The sequence below is a fragment of the Rhyacophila brunnea genome, unplaced genomic scaffold (genome assembly GCF_057557595.1).
Source record: "Rhyacophila brunnea isolate RB1 unplaced genomic scaffold, BYU_Rbru_1.0 scaffold_23, whole genome shotgun sequence".
Lineage (NCBI taxonomy): Eukaryota > Metazoa > Arthropoda > Insecta > Trichoptera > Rhyacophilidae > Rhyacophila > Rhyacophila brunnea.
Genome location: NW_028232893.1, coordinates 24,569,228 through 24,587,854, shown reverse-complemented (window position 1 = coordinate 24,587,854; position 18,627 = coordinate 24,569,228). Strand labels below are relative to the sequence as shown.

At 31.9% G+C, this 18,627-nt stretch overlaps 1 protein-coding gene across 1 annotated transcript in view; it reads right to left on the bottom strand.

Annotated features, from left to right (window-relative positions):
* The window catches only part of LOC147069759 (uncharacterized), a 281,909-nt gene that overhangs the window by 53,205 nt on the left and 210,077 nt on the right, over window positions 1–18,627 (bottom strand). The gene's annotated exons all lie outside the window — the stretch shown is intronic.

Genomic DNA, 18,627 nt, shown 5'->3' with positions numbered 1-18,627 from the left:
AATTTGCTTTAATACTAAAAAAAAGTCTACTGAAAATTATGTGGTTGTACGATACAATTTTTAATTGTGTATCAATACTCCATAATTTAAATTGATGTATTATATTATACAAAATTTTACCGCGTATACCATTTGGAAAACGCTACTGTAGAGCGTCACACTGCCTTTATCGTTAGCAATAGGTAGGGGGCCCGCCAAAGATCCTAGCCTGGGGGCCCGCTTCAGGTTGTGGGGACCATGGTCTAGATCGTCCGCGTATGCCATGATATGGCATGTATTTGATAATAGTGCCATTAGATTCAATGTTGGAGTTCGTATTTGCTTTCTGTGTCAGTTTCTCAAAGGAATTCTTAATTTCCACTTCCAATCGGCATAGTATGCCATGATTTGGCATGTTTTATAGAAGATGGTGCCATTAGATTCAATTTTAGAGTCCAAATTTTAAACATAACAGTATAGGTACGCGTGAAACATCTACATTTTTCAGTTTTCTTAGTGTATTATGATAAGTGATAATAAATTACACATTGTAACCAATACCAGTGACGTCCCGTGGGGGTAGGCAGATTGAGCGTCGCTTGAGGCAGCAGTTACTCGAAGGGCGGCAAACCAAGGAGAATCATTAGATATAATACATAGAAATAGATACCTAAACTTAATAATAACAGAAAAATCTTTCTATTATAAAATTTAGCCTACTGCTTGGAAACAAACTGTATTAATTAACATATTTAGAGGTTTAACAGGACTGTACTTAGTTTTTTTGTTGGGTTCGCAATGTCTAGTTTACTTCCGTTATTCTTGGAGGTCACGTATTTGATGACCAGCAATGACACGTGCAGATTTGCAAATTATACTTGAATTATAGGTAGGTACATAAGTACTTAGGTACTAATTAATGTATCCAAATAAAAATATTTGGCCAGTCATTCACAAGTTTAGAAAAGCTTTCAGGTGTATTTTTAAATTCCATTCCAACCATGTCCGATCCTAATAGGATCATATGGGCCTCCACAGAGTAGAGGTTTGTATTAACAGATTTTGTTTTTAGGAGAAATGGATGTCAGCCACTTGCTCAACCTATTAGGTCCATACCCTAACAGACATAAATTGAAAAACAATATGTGTACTTACCAGACCCAGGATTTGAACCTGGGACCCACGGCATTATAGTCCAACGCTTAAGCCGCGTGGCCACCGTGGGTTATTACTAATAAATTGATATACCTATTCACTAAAATCTTTAATGAGCTTAACCTATCCATCTTTTCATCATTAGCTACAAATATTTAACGGTGAATTTCTCTCAATTAGATACAACTCATTTCATCTCTATAATAAAAAAAATAACTCAACTAGTCTCAACGACTATTGAAGTAGAGATGGGATTTGAATTAGATTTAGTGGTATGTATTTTGTTGGTAATGTAGCCATACAACACATTTCTTAGATTTCTTGAGTCATGAAAGTGTGATAAAAAATATTTTATAAAAATGGGGCGGCATTTTGTCTAGGGACGTCACTGACCAATACAGCCGGTAACCTAAGTATCCTGCACAAATTGAAATATACACATTGTTATTGTACCGGTAAAAAATTGAAAACAAAAGTGGGCATTTCATGATTACAGTGTTTTGATTTTTTCACGCCATTGTTAATTTGAATTTGGAACGCCAGATACTTGTTGACCCACTTTTAGCTGAAAATTTTATTGAATAGGTAAATCTCGTAATAGTATGATTGTGGGAATATAATTCTTATCATTATCACTTTAAATGGTAGATTCGGTTTCAATTGGATTATCATCATTGTAGTAGATTCCTATTAAATGATTCATAATATCAATAATATCGTCACCGTTCAGGCAAAAGTCACCAACCCTAAAAACATAGTTTTGAGATATCGCAATTTGAAAGTTTGAAAATGCAGGAAAAATCAGATTTTAATGTTTTTAAGGTTTTATCTACATTAAATTATTTTCTCATGTCTTCTTAATAATATCTTTAATGTAATTTTACTTTTTGATGCTAATTAAAACATCTGGAAGGTTTTGAAGGAGGCAAGGTAGCTCAATTATGGTTTGGTGACTTTTGCTTGTTAATAATCTGAACAATGTTAGCCAAAAGAAGGATCAGTAAAACTCACCATCCATAGTATAGTGACTTTTGCTTGTATATTTATAACGAAGGATTTATTTTTTTGTATAGTCAATAATGTCTATTCACCTATAATGACTTTTGCTTGTTAAGATTTTATCGAAAGTCATTTAGTGAAAAACAAATAATTCGGATTTAAGCAAAATTTTACTAACTAATGTACCGTGGTGAGTTTTGCATCTTAAAGAACATAATTTTACGCTTCGGGTGACATACTCAACTCAAAACTGCCATTTTCAGGGTTGGTGACTTTTGCCTGAACGGTGACGATATATACCTACCATACTATCAGGCAAATGCAATTTATTATTTTATGAGATTGATTAAAAAAAATAAAAATGATTTCAAGTTATACACATTTATATTTTTTATAAAAATCGATGTTTTTTAAAATAGATATAAAAAATATTAAAACTATGAATTAGTCAAAAATCTCTTAAGTGATGCTTAGAAAACTTAATAAACTAAATTTTAATAATAAATATGACTATAAAATATATGCAATAATAAGATGCGGTTCGATTCAAAAAATTCACATTTTATTACATTTTTACAGTTGTAAGTTTATCTTTGACTTAAAATAAAAAATATTTTTCTTTTTAATATTTTCAGATACATATTTATTAATTATTACAGTTGAAATTGTAAATTATCAAAAAAAAAACTCAAATTGCAAGCTTCGTTTTTTTCCGCTAGGTGCCTCTAAAAAAGGCTCAGTAAAGGCTATTTAGGTTTGCGTCCACAATAATAGTTTTCTTTGATTTTTAGGGAAAAAATTCACCCGCTCGAAGGTCATAATGTCGCAATCGTCATCGTGCACACTTGCTAATCAAAATGTCTATGAATCGATTCTGGCCATTTAGTTTAATTTTTATTACGTTTGTTGATGCTAATTATCCGAGGCCACTATTCACATCAAAAAATGAATAAAATATTTTTGTTCTTATATTAGGTGTTATAATATGTAAATGTAAATATATAATCTTTTTAACACTACACAGGCCAACATGCAATGATATTAGTACCTATGTGCCTGTAGATGTTTTTTTCAAACTAAAATGTTTTACATACATAACTTGAAAACATTTCAAATACATACCCACTAGAAAAAATCATATTTGAAAAAAATACGAGCCTCGACGGGATTTGAATCCGTATTGGTATTGCGTCAATCTGTGCATTAACCAATGATTCATATTTAATAACGATAATTTCATGTACTTACTTATAACCTACTAGTTTAAATTTACGGGTTATACGGGTTCAAATCCCGTCGTGGTTCGTTTTTTTTTCAAATATGATTTTTTCTAGTGGGTATATATCTGAATTGTTTTCAAAGTTATGAATGTTCAATATTTGTAATGTTACATTCTCAAAATCTTTTGAATTATTCATTTGAATAAAAGAAATAGTTTATTGAAATGTTTTATTCCAGCAGTGTGCGAAGATTCATAAGACAACGTGTGTTTTTTTAATAACGATGATGTCACATCGACGTATTCGATACGTTGCAAACGGACGAGTTTAGATGTGAGGGTCGGCTAGTAGATCAATAGTATTTTTATTATAAATACAGTTTCAATTTTCTTTAGAAGTCATTGCCCAAGTAATAATTGAAGATTTTTCTTCGCTTGAACGCATGACCAGCATAAATAATAATTTTAATTCTTATTGAAAAAAATATTGAGAATGATTATTTATTGGTTGCCACTATTTGTTTCAAGGCTTTTTTCAAGCAAAAATGCATCGATGAGAAATCTTTTTTTTTGTAGATACAAGGTTTTGTAAGGTTGATGCAAAACGAACAATGTGATGATTAGTATTGATTAGCATCTTGCAATTTTTTCTTAATTTATTACATACAAGAAAATAATCGTTACTTATTGTTTTTACAAAGTATCTCAAACTGGTTTTAATTCTCCGAAATTATATTTTTTTTATAATAATTTATTATTATACGAACGCTATAAATATACTCGTATTATTTCGTGTCCATAAATTGTACGTATGTAGTTGACCGCATCACTATTCACCGTGAGTTGTTATAAAAGAAACCGATGACCGTATAGCACTGAGATCAAAGGTACCGTTCGGTTATCAGGAATACAGCGGAAAACACATTTTGAAAATACCCGATATACTGGATTATTTGTTAGTTTGGGCTAGGTTAGGTTAGGTTGGTTTAGGTTAGGTTGGGTTAGGTTAGGTTAGGTTTGGTTAGGTTAACCTAACAAATAATCCAGTTTATCGGCTATTTTCAAAATGTGTTTTCCGCTGTATTCCTGATAACCGAACAGTACCAGATCAAATTCATGTCTCAACCAAACATTTAAAAAATACGTAATTAAACCCACTAGAATACAAGGGAAAGACCAAGGCCTGAACAAAAACGAACCATCAGCCGCCCGCTCGAGCGTGTATTGGCTGACGTCACAATTACGTCATGTCGTCTGGTGTCACACAAGATGATAGTTAGGAAATCGAGCCCCATAAGTGCGAATGTGTAAGCATACGGCACGCTTATATCTCCGCTCTATGCGTTAGATTAAGATAGAATTTCTACAGCTGAATTTAAAAAAAATTGAAAACGTCGCCGGAAAAAAATGATCTGGCTGAGTACATGCATTTAACTGCGAGTACGTGTTGCTGAAATAAATGGTTTTGAGTTAAATATAAAGTTAGTGATAATTATTTTTAGTTATTTTAATACAACATAATAATATGGTTAACTATATTGTGTTTAAAATTGATAGGTACTGAGAAGCAACGCGATGTTATAATATTTCATAGTTAAGTTGATAATTGTTCCACTGTGCGTTATGCGCTAGAAAAACGGCTTCATTTTGCCGAAAAATAGGCCCTCTCTATAAATCATTACTCCGAGGGAAAGACAGAAGAAAAAGCGTAGGTAAGTAAATTCAAAATACAATCGTAGGTGTCGAATAATATTTATATAAAATTATGAATGATTCAAAGGTAGGTTGGTTAGTACCTACATGCTCTAAAGACGTATATATCAAATATCTGATAATAATGACTCCGTACCACATGTTTAATACATATCAATATAAAATTACGTTATTATTGAATCTAATAATAACATTGGAATATTACTGTCTACAATACTCCACAAACAGTGCGTCATTTTTGATCTGAGTGCTAAACGGTCATTTTTCCGGTAGATAGATCGCGACGAACTGTGATACGGGGAAATGTAAGCGAGGATTCAATTGAACTTTATAAACTTACTAATACCACCTGCAATTTGTATTCTTAGTGCAATGAAAACAAATAAGCAAAACCGCAAAAGTTTAGTTTGCACTATTTATGTTGAATCTCAACAAGATACCTCCACCCTATACTACTAGGGAGTAAAATGATATTAACGCGCGTGTTTTAACATGTACCGTTAACATAATTTTACTCCCTACTTTAATTGTAGTTTGTCAATTTATGGCTACGGCCGTATGTTGTAGCTTAACTACTAGGGAATGACAAAAGAAATGGCGTATTTCAAAAAAACACTACCTTATTCTTAGGTCAATAATTATTATAAAGCAATCATTTTTCATAAGATCTTTATCACACTTGAATGGTCAAAGACATACCTTATAATTTGTATCTTTAGAATCATGTTCAAATGTGTTAATTTTGCCGATTTTTTGATTAATAAAATGCCTAATTCTTGTCAAATTTGGGATCACAGAGATTATCAATATAATTTTTTATCGTGAATATTTTACAAAAATTATCTCGTAATAAATTATACTAATGGTTTCATAAATGCGTTTAAAAATTAATAAACGCAAAAAATCTTAACACCACTGCACAGTTATGTACCGAAATATGACTATATTCTAAAACATTAGAGCGAGAGGTTTAAAAGAATACTATTTTATGTAACAAAAATACTTTATGCAGTCATCAAATATTTAAAATAACTATTAAGGATAATAAGGCTTCAAAATTATATAAATAGATTATCTACAACGTTTAAGGAGTGTCCAGGATCATGGTTTGAAAATACAATAAAAACTCAATTTTGACCTTCGACGAGCATGTCCCCCCTTAAGAAAGCGGACGCGTGCAGGTTTGTGATAGCTTAGCCGTCGCTAACAGAGTGACTCAGACAACAAAACACACCTGTATGACCTTCGTTACTCTAAATCAGATACGGTTTGAGCGAACGTTGTGTCTATCATCCATCTTGAACTTGTCATCATCAAAAACCAAGTGGAACCGTGAGAATGACATACCGTCTGTTTACTAGTGCGTGAATGCGTGAACACCGAACCGGCTCCAGCGCACGCCAACCCTCTCAACATAAAAGGTCAATGTCTGGCATCCTGGTTAACCCCCCCTAGATTCACATCCACCATAACGATCACACCACCAACCAGCATCTTCAAATTACAGTCCACTGCGAAAAGCGCGACCAATATATTTTATTAGTTACGGGGATCGACCCTGCAAACACGGTTTCAGAAACTGTCACTGCATCTATGTTACTACCACAGTGTTATTTAAAAAAATGTATGTGTTTTTAATAATCTTATCTAAAATTTTAATTAACTTTAAAATACTTAAATAATATGTAAGTTTCGTATATTCTTAGATAACTATCAAAATTTGCGAACCGTTTTGTATCAAAATCCGTATATGGACAATGCAATTGGGTGAAGGTTGCTTACTATACGATTATTATAATAGTATTTTGGTCACGCAGGCTCGGCTACACTGTGAAACATATTTCAGACAATTTTTAATTTTGATTTAAATTAAATTGGATATTAACTATATCCGATAACTTTATCTGCATATAATACGGACAGATTTACAGAATATAGAAACTGCATTTGATTTTTTACAACGTTTTTCTTAGCTTGTATTCTTATTTGTCCGGCTGTTCTTTGTCCGGTACAAATCTTGCAACCAATTTTTAACTAACTTCCCGACTAGCTAGACATGTGAAACGTTTAGAATATATCAGAACACGATGCCAAAGCATTTTTTTAATACTTTTAGACATCTTTAAGTAGAATTGATTTCTTTTTCAGTTAATTCTGTTTTGTATAAAAAGTTATTTCGACACCATTATTGGTTGCTAGGGATCTGGGGTCCTAGCAACTTAATTATTAATATATACGTGCGTTACTATGGAAATCAATATGACATTTCAAAATGACATTTCAGTATTATTTCTATCAAGTACAATTTTTTTTGATCGTTTAAGCTAGTCAAGTCAAGTTTATATGATTCAACAGAAAATTTAAAAACGTTGTATATAAAAAGTTATTTTTATCTTGTAATTATTATCTAAGTAACTTGATACCTACCATGTCACATTTGTAACCAGCAAATAATAACATTGTTTATAAAATTTTAGTGGAGGTAATAAACAGGGTACCCTCATATTATAAGTTCTTTTTATCTTGTAATTATTTTAAATCAATTTAAATTCAAATTCAAATTTTTATTTATTTTTACATAAATAGTGAACATTTAATTTAAGACGTTCACAACATGACATTTAGAAACAAAAAAATATTATTAAAACAGTATTATATATAAAAAAAATCACTATTAAATTATTAAACAGTAGAAAAGTGTCAATACAAAAAAATATATAAATTAGATACAACGAAGTGCCTACGCCGAATGAGCTAGCAGACCCTATTTTAAGAATTTATAAAACAACGTCCACCTATACCCATCCTCACGTAGGTAGAATATATCAACATCCGAAGCGATTTGGTTGAACAGAGTTATTGCCTCCCAATTGGCATCACCAATGGCAGGTTAGTTCCGCTCCTTTGGAGAACAGACAACTGATCCTCTGACTATTAACTATAACGATAACCTGACTTATACCTAATTAGATCTAGACACGCGCGTCTATACCTGCGTACTACATTGCTGCGATGCGTTATTCGACATGGGTTGGATATCAGTGGTGAAGACTCAATACTAGGCGATTATTTAAAGCCTACCTTCTTAAGATAAACAAATTTTAATTGCATATTATGTAGGTATTTAAATGATAACTTAATTATTTTATATTCTACAAAAATAATTTAATAATAATCACACATAATATTATTATATATTCATTTAAACATTATTCTTAGCACGACAACACGTCATGAGGCCCAATTAAATGACAGTAGTGTAATTGAAACAGTTTTGTAGTAATATAATTAAAATACTAACGAACACCGAGGCTTTAAGAAGACCATATAATATGTGTATTGTGACTTAACAGGGATTGAACGCCGAGTCCCCGAACTAGACAGCTCTTTTCGTTTTACAGGAATCCAACGGCAAACAAATTTTGAAAATAGCCGATATATTATATTATTTTTAGGTAAGGTTAGGTTAGGTTTTCATTCTTGAATTATTCATGAATTTTGCCAAAATCGGCCATGAAAATTCACTATAAATCACTTACAAAATAAATAAAACTACAGAAATACAAGGAAAAGACAATAGAAAATAGGTATGTAATCAAATTAGAAATACAGAACATTTTTTCATCTCTTTCTGATATGAAAGCTCACGGCGAACTGTGCTACGATGAAATGTAATACGTACAATTAACATGACGTAACCAACTAAAAGTCAATGCCTACGAGAACCGCAGAATTAATTATAAATGAGGAAATGAAATTTATTATAATAAACAAGTAAATATTTCAACTTACTTTAACAAAAAAATATTACTAACTCATATATAATGGATACCCATATTTATTAGGTACCTAATGAATAACATGCATTTTACAGCTAAGATAATTTCTTCCATGCATTACGACTTATCTTCGCGCTAAAAATGTAGAATGCATCCCAAAAACCGTTAATATTTAAAGAATATTGTGCCGCAAAAAGTGTGTTACAAAAAGTATTCATCGGAGTGCCGTGTGTCTGTCGCTTTACTTATCTACTTTACACAACTTCCCACGACTGCTATCCAGTGTGATTTTATGTAAATGCGAACAGATTCATATAACAATAGTCCACTGCGTACGCAACACTATAGTCTACTTTGTGATACCACGAGTACTATGAAAATATGAAAAACACATATACTTTAAATAAAAAATAAAAAATTGAATGGCATTTTTAAATCAATCTTTAAAAGTTAATAGTTTTTTGGTTTTTTTTTGGATTTGTTATATTTAAAAAAATAAAAAAACTATGTACCTATCATGTAAGAAAATTATTGAATATAAATTGTTTAACTAATAACTTTTAAAGACTGATATCATATATATTTATCTCGTTAGTTAACTTCATTAACCTCCATTGTTCCCAGAATGGATGATTTTACAGCTCTTGAGTGTAGTATTTTTTTTTATATAATTACTAATGATCTATTATTAGGTTTTGAGGATTTATTATACGCTTATTGAGTATATTATTACTGATGAGGTATGTAGTTTTTTATATACACTTCAACTATTCATAATTTGATTTGTTATATATTTTATTGGATCCTTGACTTAATAGGTAGGTGATAAGTTTTTACCTACTCGTACTTTATTGTATTGATTTGTTATATAAGTTAGGGTTAATAGTGTGCGTTGTCAGTATGTGTTTGCCTTTCGGTGAGTGTACACATTACCTGAAGATGCCGAAAGGCGAAACTCGGGTCGCAAAAAACGACTTAAATGGAATAGTACAAAACTTAAATCCATTAGAATCCTCATTATACATTGACAACAGCCCCAAAGATTCTTCTCAAAATTCTCCTCTCAAAGATATCCATATTTCTCTCATCCTGTTTGCTGAGTGCCCAACATGCTGATGCATATGTTAATAGTGGGCGCAGGAGAAATTTATATAAGGCTGTTTTGGTTTTCCTTGATAGTGCTTTAGAAGTCTTTGAAGACCAAAATAGTACCTGTTGACGAGGGTGATCCGGCGTTTTATTTCGTCGCTCATGTTATTAGTGTTTGTGATGAGGAACTGTAGATAAACAAATGAATTCACACTTTCAAAAGCATTGCCGCCAATGATAAAGGTGTTATTATCATCTGTTGCACTGTGGAGAACTGGCAAGTATTTAGTTTTACTTTCGTTTATCTAGAGTGCCATGTTTTCAACAGCTGACTTTATGGAAATATTTATGATTGTGAGATTAACACACACCATAAATAATTTTGTTCTATTGTAAAAAAAATTTGCCTGCGGTGCTATTTTACTTAATGACTGCTTAAACATTTTGAAATGTGTGGTTATGCAATGCAATTTGATGTGATTGATATAATTAAATGAAAATTCACGTGTATAATTTTATCTTATACATTATTATTTTTAGTGTTTCCTGAATAATAAAAATGGCTATTTATCCAATATCGATAATGATATTACAGAAAAAATCAACAAGAGAATCATGTTTGCGAATAAATGCTACTTTGGCCTGTTAAGACATTTTAAGTCCCGCATACTATCTCGCCGAACTAAAAGCACTCTTTACAAGACGCATCTTGTAAAGCCAGTGCTCACCTACGCATCGGAAACCTGGACATTAACTCTGCGAAATGAACGAGCCCTGAACATCTTTGAAAGAAAAAATCTCCGCCGTATATATGGACCGATCAAGGACGGCACCAATTGGAGGAGAAGATATAATGCTGAGCTGTACGAAGATTACAGCGCAGTTCAATCAATTAAGATTGGGAGACAACGATGGGTAGGTCGTGTGCACCGTATGAATGACAATGAACCGGCAAAGAAAGTGATGTCCTCCAATCCAATAGGGCGTAGAAGAAGAGGCAGGCCAAAGATTTACCACAAGAGGGGATCGCGACCAGTAGTTCACCGAGTGCCGAAAACTCAATAATTCAAGGGGATTTATTGAAATATATATAAAATCGCTAAAACACTGAATACCATTTGGGGAACACTACAGTGTAGAATACAACACTGCCCTTAATCTTGTAGATAGGTAGGGGGCCCGCCAAACATCCTGGCCTAGGAACCCACTTCAGGATGTGGGGGCCATGCATACGATAATATATGAATGTCAATTACATAGTATATATTAGTATCATGAACTGAACTATCGTGTTGCTAACAAGGTGATCTACATACCGTTAATTTGTTGAGAAAATATTTTGACGTAGGTAGTTTATCTTCTAGTATTGTACGTAATTCTTTCATTCATTTAATTATTCAGACATCTTTCTGTTAAGAAATCGAATCTCTTCTAGAAAACAATGTGAATTTTATTGTAAGTATTTAAATCAATATTAACAATAATAAGAAAATTCTGCTCTAGAATAGTCTTCTGCGCTGATTTCAATTCGATTTCTCGATCATTTTATTTGATGTTTAATAAAAGAGAAATTATTAATACTACCGACCAATAGCGAAGGGTGGAGGTAAGCTGTTAAGATCGGTCATAAATAATGCACGGTAAACTTTGTTAGTAATACGTATTTATTTCTATTGAACCAAGTCTACAATGTTTTGATGGTTTTAGTTAGTTTTTTAAAATAAATTAAACCCTGCCTAAACCAAACCATAATGGTTTCGGTATACTTTTGGCGTTACGTTAAAATTTTGCACACTTTTTTATTCATACTTATTTGTTTCCGTTGAATTAGGAATACATATTACACATATTGTTGGTTATTTTTTTTTAAATTCATCAAGCCCTGCCTAAACCAAGCAATAATAGATAAAACATATTATTCTATCTATAAAATATCCAAAGTTATGTATGATTTAATTGCATAATTTTAGATATTTTATAGATAGACGAGTATTTTTTGACTATTATATTTTATTGTGGCTTGGTTTCGCATAGTTTTATTGAATTTTAAAAACTATCCAACACGTATGTAAATCGTACTCTTATTTCAATGAAAACAAATACCTATGACCGACAAAATTTAGTGTGCACTAATTATGGCTGATCTTAACAGCCTACCTCCACCCTTCGACACTGCTTTCGACCGAAGGTACTCGATGGAATTTTAATTCCCATTTGAGTACTATTCCATTTGAGTAGGAATAGTGCAAGGCTTAAATCCATTAGAATTTAAAAGAGAAAGTGTTTTATAATAACTAGTATTTTTTTACGAAGGAGTACCCACTCCATATAAATATGAATTTTAATATAAATAATATGCCTCATAAATTAAGCTACTGATTTCAATATCTATAACCTCAATTTTCACTTTTTATATTTGTCTCAATTCTGACTAACACATCCAGATCCGGTTGTTATGAAACTAGATTTGGCTGTCCGCTGAAAATATAACACCGAACGCGTCGTTAGACCCCCCACTCGCCTATCGACCCTCCCACCGTAGAAAATATAGGAGCATGTCGGCATGATATGCCTACGCGGGGCATAGAGGGCTAATAGCAACGAATCGATGGCGTAATGGTCTCGGTCTGAGGCTCATTGCAATGTCGGTTATATTCATGTGCCTCATTTTTTTATATTTAAAGACCAATATTGTAAATATGACTATTTATTAATTTTAATGATGTTACGGACAACATAATATTTGAAAAAATAAAATGTTTTATTATTTGCAGTCCAAAATGTGCTAGATGATTAGGATGTGATTATCGAAAAACTAAGATAACCGAGTTTGAAACTAATGGCATAAATAATTACTCATTACACCGAAACTGTCACAGTATATAATAGCATGTATGCAGACGCGCAATGTAGATAATAAAGCGCGAAATATTATGGTGCATGTCGTGTACTATCAAGTGATGTCACAGTAAGCTGCCGCTACGGGAAAAAATGTGTAAGATCGTTTTTATTTGTGTTTAAAATGATTCCATCCCATAGCACATTTTGAACCTTTAAACGATAATTATTGTCAGTTAGCAAAATCTGCCGAAATCACCAGATCAACAATGAGGTCACCTCACGTTGTACTGAACTGCATAGACACCTGGATGACTCAATGAACGTTTTATATCATGTTCTACATGTCTACACATTTTCGAATCATGTCAAAATTGCGTGTTTTTTGTTTTTAATGTTGTCTATTATCTATGGTCTGCGGGTTAAGTTCTGTTCAAAATATTATTGAATTTACAGAGATTCGTTACTAGGTTACTCCATCATTGAATTTACAGAGATGCTGTTCGTTCAAAATATTCTGCAAAATAACGAAAGCATAGACTAAATTTGTCGCCGTGACAGCGTGACAATACGCAGCATGCATCTCAATATAACTTAACTGTCGGCGACTCACAGAAGTTACAGATATTCGAGCGGATCTGGATGCGGAGCGGGATGGTATGGTTTGTATTAACAGAATTTTGTTTTTTTTTTCGAGATATGGATGTCAGCCACTTGCTCAACCTATTAGGTCCATAATCTGACTCATACACAAATTGAAAAACAATATGTGTACTTGCGAGACCCAGGATTTGAACCTATGACCCACGACGCTTGCACCAGACTAACTACCAGACAATTTATTGATGGCTCTTTAAATTTAGCAACACTATAGGCCATACAAAGGAAAGTGTCAACAAAATGATCGACCTTTCGTGAAGTTATCTCAGTATTCTACGATCTTTAATACAGAATTTAATATTGGGCACCTTCAGTCAAAAAAGGATCAATGGTCAGCACAGCATATACAAATTTAAATGATACACAAAAAGCAAAACAATTAATTTCGTTCAATGTCCCAAATAAAGAAAAAGCACAAGAGGAGAAAAAAATGACGTGAAAAATGGAGCTATCCCTGATCCAGATAATATTATGATAGTTTCATGTTTCGATTTGCAAGCAGTTCTCTCATAACCCTGTGGTGAAGTCTCAAACTTCTATTACACCAGAAAACTTGCAACATATTTCACCATCTTTGATATTGCTGAGAAAAAGGGTTTTGTTGTATCTGGAACGAAGTGACTGCTAAAAGAGGTTTTAATGAAATTGGTAGTTGTATTTACATACCATTACTTGAAAAAAAATCTAAATAAGAATTTGCATTTTTGGTCCAATAACTATGCTAGACAGAATAAAAATAAATATTTAGTTGCGTTGTATTTATCATTACGCCCACGGTAGCCGCGCGGCATAAGCGTTGGACTATCATGCCGTGGGTCCCAGGTTCGAATCCTGGGTCTGGCAAGTACGCATATTGTTTTTCAATATGTGTGTGAGTCAGGATATGGACCTAATAGGTTGAGCAAGTGGCTGACATCCATTTATCGTAAAAACAAAATCTGTTAATACAAACCTCTACTCTGTGGAGGCCCATATGATCCTATTAGGATCGGACATGGTCGAAGAAGAAGAAGTATTTATCATTGGAAACAGAAAATGTAAAGTCTATAAAGCAAAAATATTTGATGGGTCACACCCAAGATCAGTGGATTGCGATGCACTCACTCATTGAAAAAGAAAAAAGAGAATGCTTAAAGTGCTCCAGTATTCATACCAGCTCAATATAGATACCCATTATAGCCATGGCTGAAAAGAATGGTGAATCTTATAGAGTTAATGAAATGGCAACTGATGATATATTTGACCTGAAATTACTGTCCGATGAGCTGGAACAAAATTATGTTATAACTACCGTAGGTACGAAGGTAACATGGCAAGCAATCAAAGTCATGCATTTGAAAAGAGAATCACCGTATAGTTTTTTCATTAAAACCAATTTTATTGATTCTTCCTATGAGGAAATTAATATAAGGCATCGCATGACGGATCGTCCAGTTCACATGAATATGATAATTTTACAGAAAGCTTATAATGAGCCACCAGGAATAACCATGCAGAAAAGGCAAGATCTTGTAACTATATGCAAAAAAATTGATACCGATGACGTACCACAATTTTTACAATAATTTGAAAGTCGCTAATAGTACTCAAGTGGCAAGAAATGACTTGGTTCACGAAGAGAGTGATGGAAATTACTCTAATTAATTCTAAATTATATAATAATTTCCATTACGTAATGTGCAAGATCCTTGAATAGGTAATCATAATCTTATACAATTATATATTTAAAAAATTCGGTAGGTATGTGATGGTTTACCTGTTCAGTTATTTATTTTGAAATATAAATTTCAAATAACCATTTCGTTTATTATTTTACTTGATATGCATAATATATTGAAGAGATTTTATGTTGTTTCATATTAGTTTGTATTGTGTGCATGATGGGTTATTTCAAAATTTATCAAAATAGTCCAATTTTAGACTATGACATTTCAAAAAAACTACCAAAAATATGTGTTCTGTATAATTTTTCAAAATAATAATAATTTCATACAAAAATACAAGCCCTGATACACATTGAGCAAGAAAATCAGTTTGGTACATACATTTTTAGATTTAGTTGAGAGGGTTTGAATCTTTAAATCCAATTATCTCAGAATGCTGTTTTTTGACTTGTCATACTTTAAAACTAGGGGTGCAAATTATTGTATTTAGGGAATCTCTATTTTCTTTTACATTCCCATATCAAGTAAATTATACACATGCATCATGACCGTAAACATTATTCAAATAACAGATAGCGGAATAGCATTGAGACCGGGTGACATGTTCTTCATCTAGTCTATTATTTCACCGAGCGATAATTTGGATGCATTTTAAAAACACTTAGGAATATAAAAAAACAATAATATTGTAAGATTATATTTATATAGTATCAATATTAAATTGATTAATACGTTGTTTCGTCGATTAGTAAATTATCAATAGAGATTGCAATACCGGTATTTCCAAACCGGTATTTCAGTATTTATCAATACCAAAATACCGGAGTTTTTGGTATTAAGAAAGCACACTCGTTTACATTTTTGAAAATGAATTATAAGTTATGTCCTGCTAATATGCAAATATATCGAGGTGAAAAAATAATAAAACAAAATGTCATCAAATATATTTATATAAGTAATTGTCGCGATGAATTATCATAATATTATTTCGAAATAGAAAACATCCGTGACAAAAATGTTCAATTATTCTATAATTACTGATGACTGTACAAGCGTTGAATTTAAGAAGCTTTTCCTGCAGCCGGACTTATTTGCACTTGAATGAATTTTTGAGGGCTTTAGTTAAAATTGTCAATATATTCAAAGTATTTGTAAAAAATCACTAGTTCTACAATTATGATCAATACATATATTTAAATATCAACATAATAAATGTAGGTATGTAGGTTTCCACTATAAAATAATATTGAATAGTTATATTTATTGATAAGCACCTACTTCTGTTTTTTAATGTTTAAGAAATACCGGTATTAATACCAGTATTCGATACGAAATACCGACAAACCAGTATTGACATTTTCATTCGGTATTGCAATCCCTAATTATCAATTATTATAACTAATGAAGTGTGAGACAGCACTGTGTTTCAACTGCATATGTATGAAAAAGTAATACTTATTCTTCATTATATGGTGTAATTAAGACTCATACATCACTCATAATATATAATATTTTTATTCATACAAAATATTAATAAAAACTAATTTTCAAACCACAATACAACTGCAATAAATTGACATGCACATAATTTAAAACAGTGCTCTTCAAATATTGGTCTGCTACGTAGCTTAAAATGGAAATATGACGTCGTTACAAGTTTATAACCTACTTAAACTAAAAGTTTGTCGAATCATCTCTTCATCCAGAAATGACAGATGGATGAAATAATGAGAGATAATATAACTTGGAAAATAGTATACTTCGAATCTATACTAACAATAACATTATTGAAGTACTTGATTGTGAATTCCATTTGTAGGCCGATTTGACTATTTCCATTATAGAAACCAATATTTATAAAACTTGCAGGGCTTTTAAAATTATAATGCTAGTCTTTCTTTTATTGTGTCAACTGTCAATTCATAGGGGAAATGCATTTTATTATAGATTTAATTTAATAAAGCACATTTTTTTAGTACTTATTCCACTTTTATTTTAAATAAATCTGGACCGCTTTTGTCCCCTCAGAGAGACATTTTCAACTGAATAATCTTTATAAAACAGGTATTTATCAAAAGAAATGTTTCGCATTTTGATTTTCTTTTGATAAATACCTGTTTTATAAAGATTATTCAGTTGAAAATGTCTCTTTGAGGCGGACGAAACCGGTCCAAATTTATTTATTAAAAGTGGAATAAGTAGGTACTAAAAAAACGTAATTTATTAAATTAAATCAATAATATAATGCTAGTATCAATTCACTAGAGTTTCATTTCGTTATTTCGTAAATTTCAGAAATAAAAAAACGTATTTTTAACATTTCGTCACTAGTAGGTAAAGTGCTCAAATAGCAGTGGTGGATTGGTGAGGGCATTTGCGGATAGAGGATTACGCACTTAGATGCAACCGTTATCTATTATTGGTAGATAAGTTATATGCAGTTCTAATAGGTGTGTTAATAATAATTATTCGTTATAACCAGCATTACCATTTCAATGAATATTCAGTCAGTGCCTATTAACACATACGTCAGTATCACACTAGACTTGAATGAGCACGATCAATCGACAGTGGTTGCACTCCTCTATCCACACCTCACCACTCCACCGCTACTATCTGATTGCTTTGACCCACTGATCGCAGTGATGAATTGTTGTAAATGCGTTATTTTTGTACATTTTTTAAGCCATAACAGAACAAGCAGACAGATAGACTGATTTTTTCTGTTACATTTTGTGCTGAGATATCATGACAGTAGTGAAAACGCTGATCAAAATGTAAATATTTTGAAATTACATACAAACTTGAAATATATTATCAATATCGATTACGCATGATATCATTCACAGTAAAACCGCGACTTGGCAAGTAAATTTTAAAAAAATCGGTATGTGTACTTATGTACGCGCGTTAGAAGTTATACTTCTTTGGCGTAACAAAACAAAAACAAAACTGATGATAAACTGGATTTTTCGACTAGCTCTTAATTATCTTGTTAAATTACACACTCAAGAAAAAGGACCGCTTATTGGAACGCCGTTGGCTTATTTCAATACACTTTAACTTATATTACTAAATTATATAATGGTTTCTTGTTATTTTTATTTGTAAAGTACCAACTATCTCTGACGTTTAATAATTTGTTTACGAAAGGAATTGCAAATGGCCTACAATAATAAATTCGCTGCCTAGGCAACGGAACAATTCTAAACTATAATAATATACTGTATAATCGCCACGATTGCAGAATCAAACTGTGGCGTAAAGGCAGTGCGTTCGGCTGATAACCGAACAATCGGTGGTTCGAATCCAATCGAGTGCGTTTTTTTTTCGAGTGAAAAAATAAATTATGTGTTACATGTCACACGCCAAAAATACTCTCTAATCTGATTTCCCAAACGCACCTAAAGAAGCATAACTTCGAAAAAACATATTATATGCATCTAATTATTTACATTTTGAATTTACTTGACATCAATGAAGCTAATATTATTAACAAAAATTAATAATAATAAATGACACTGGGTCTCTA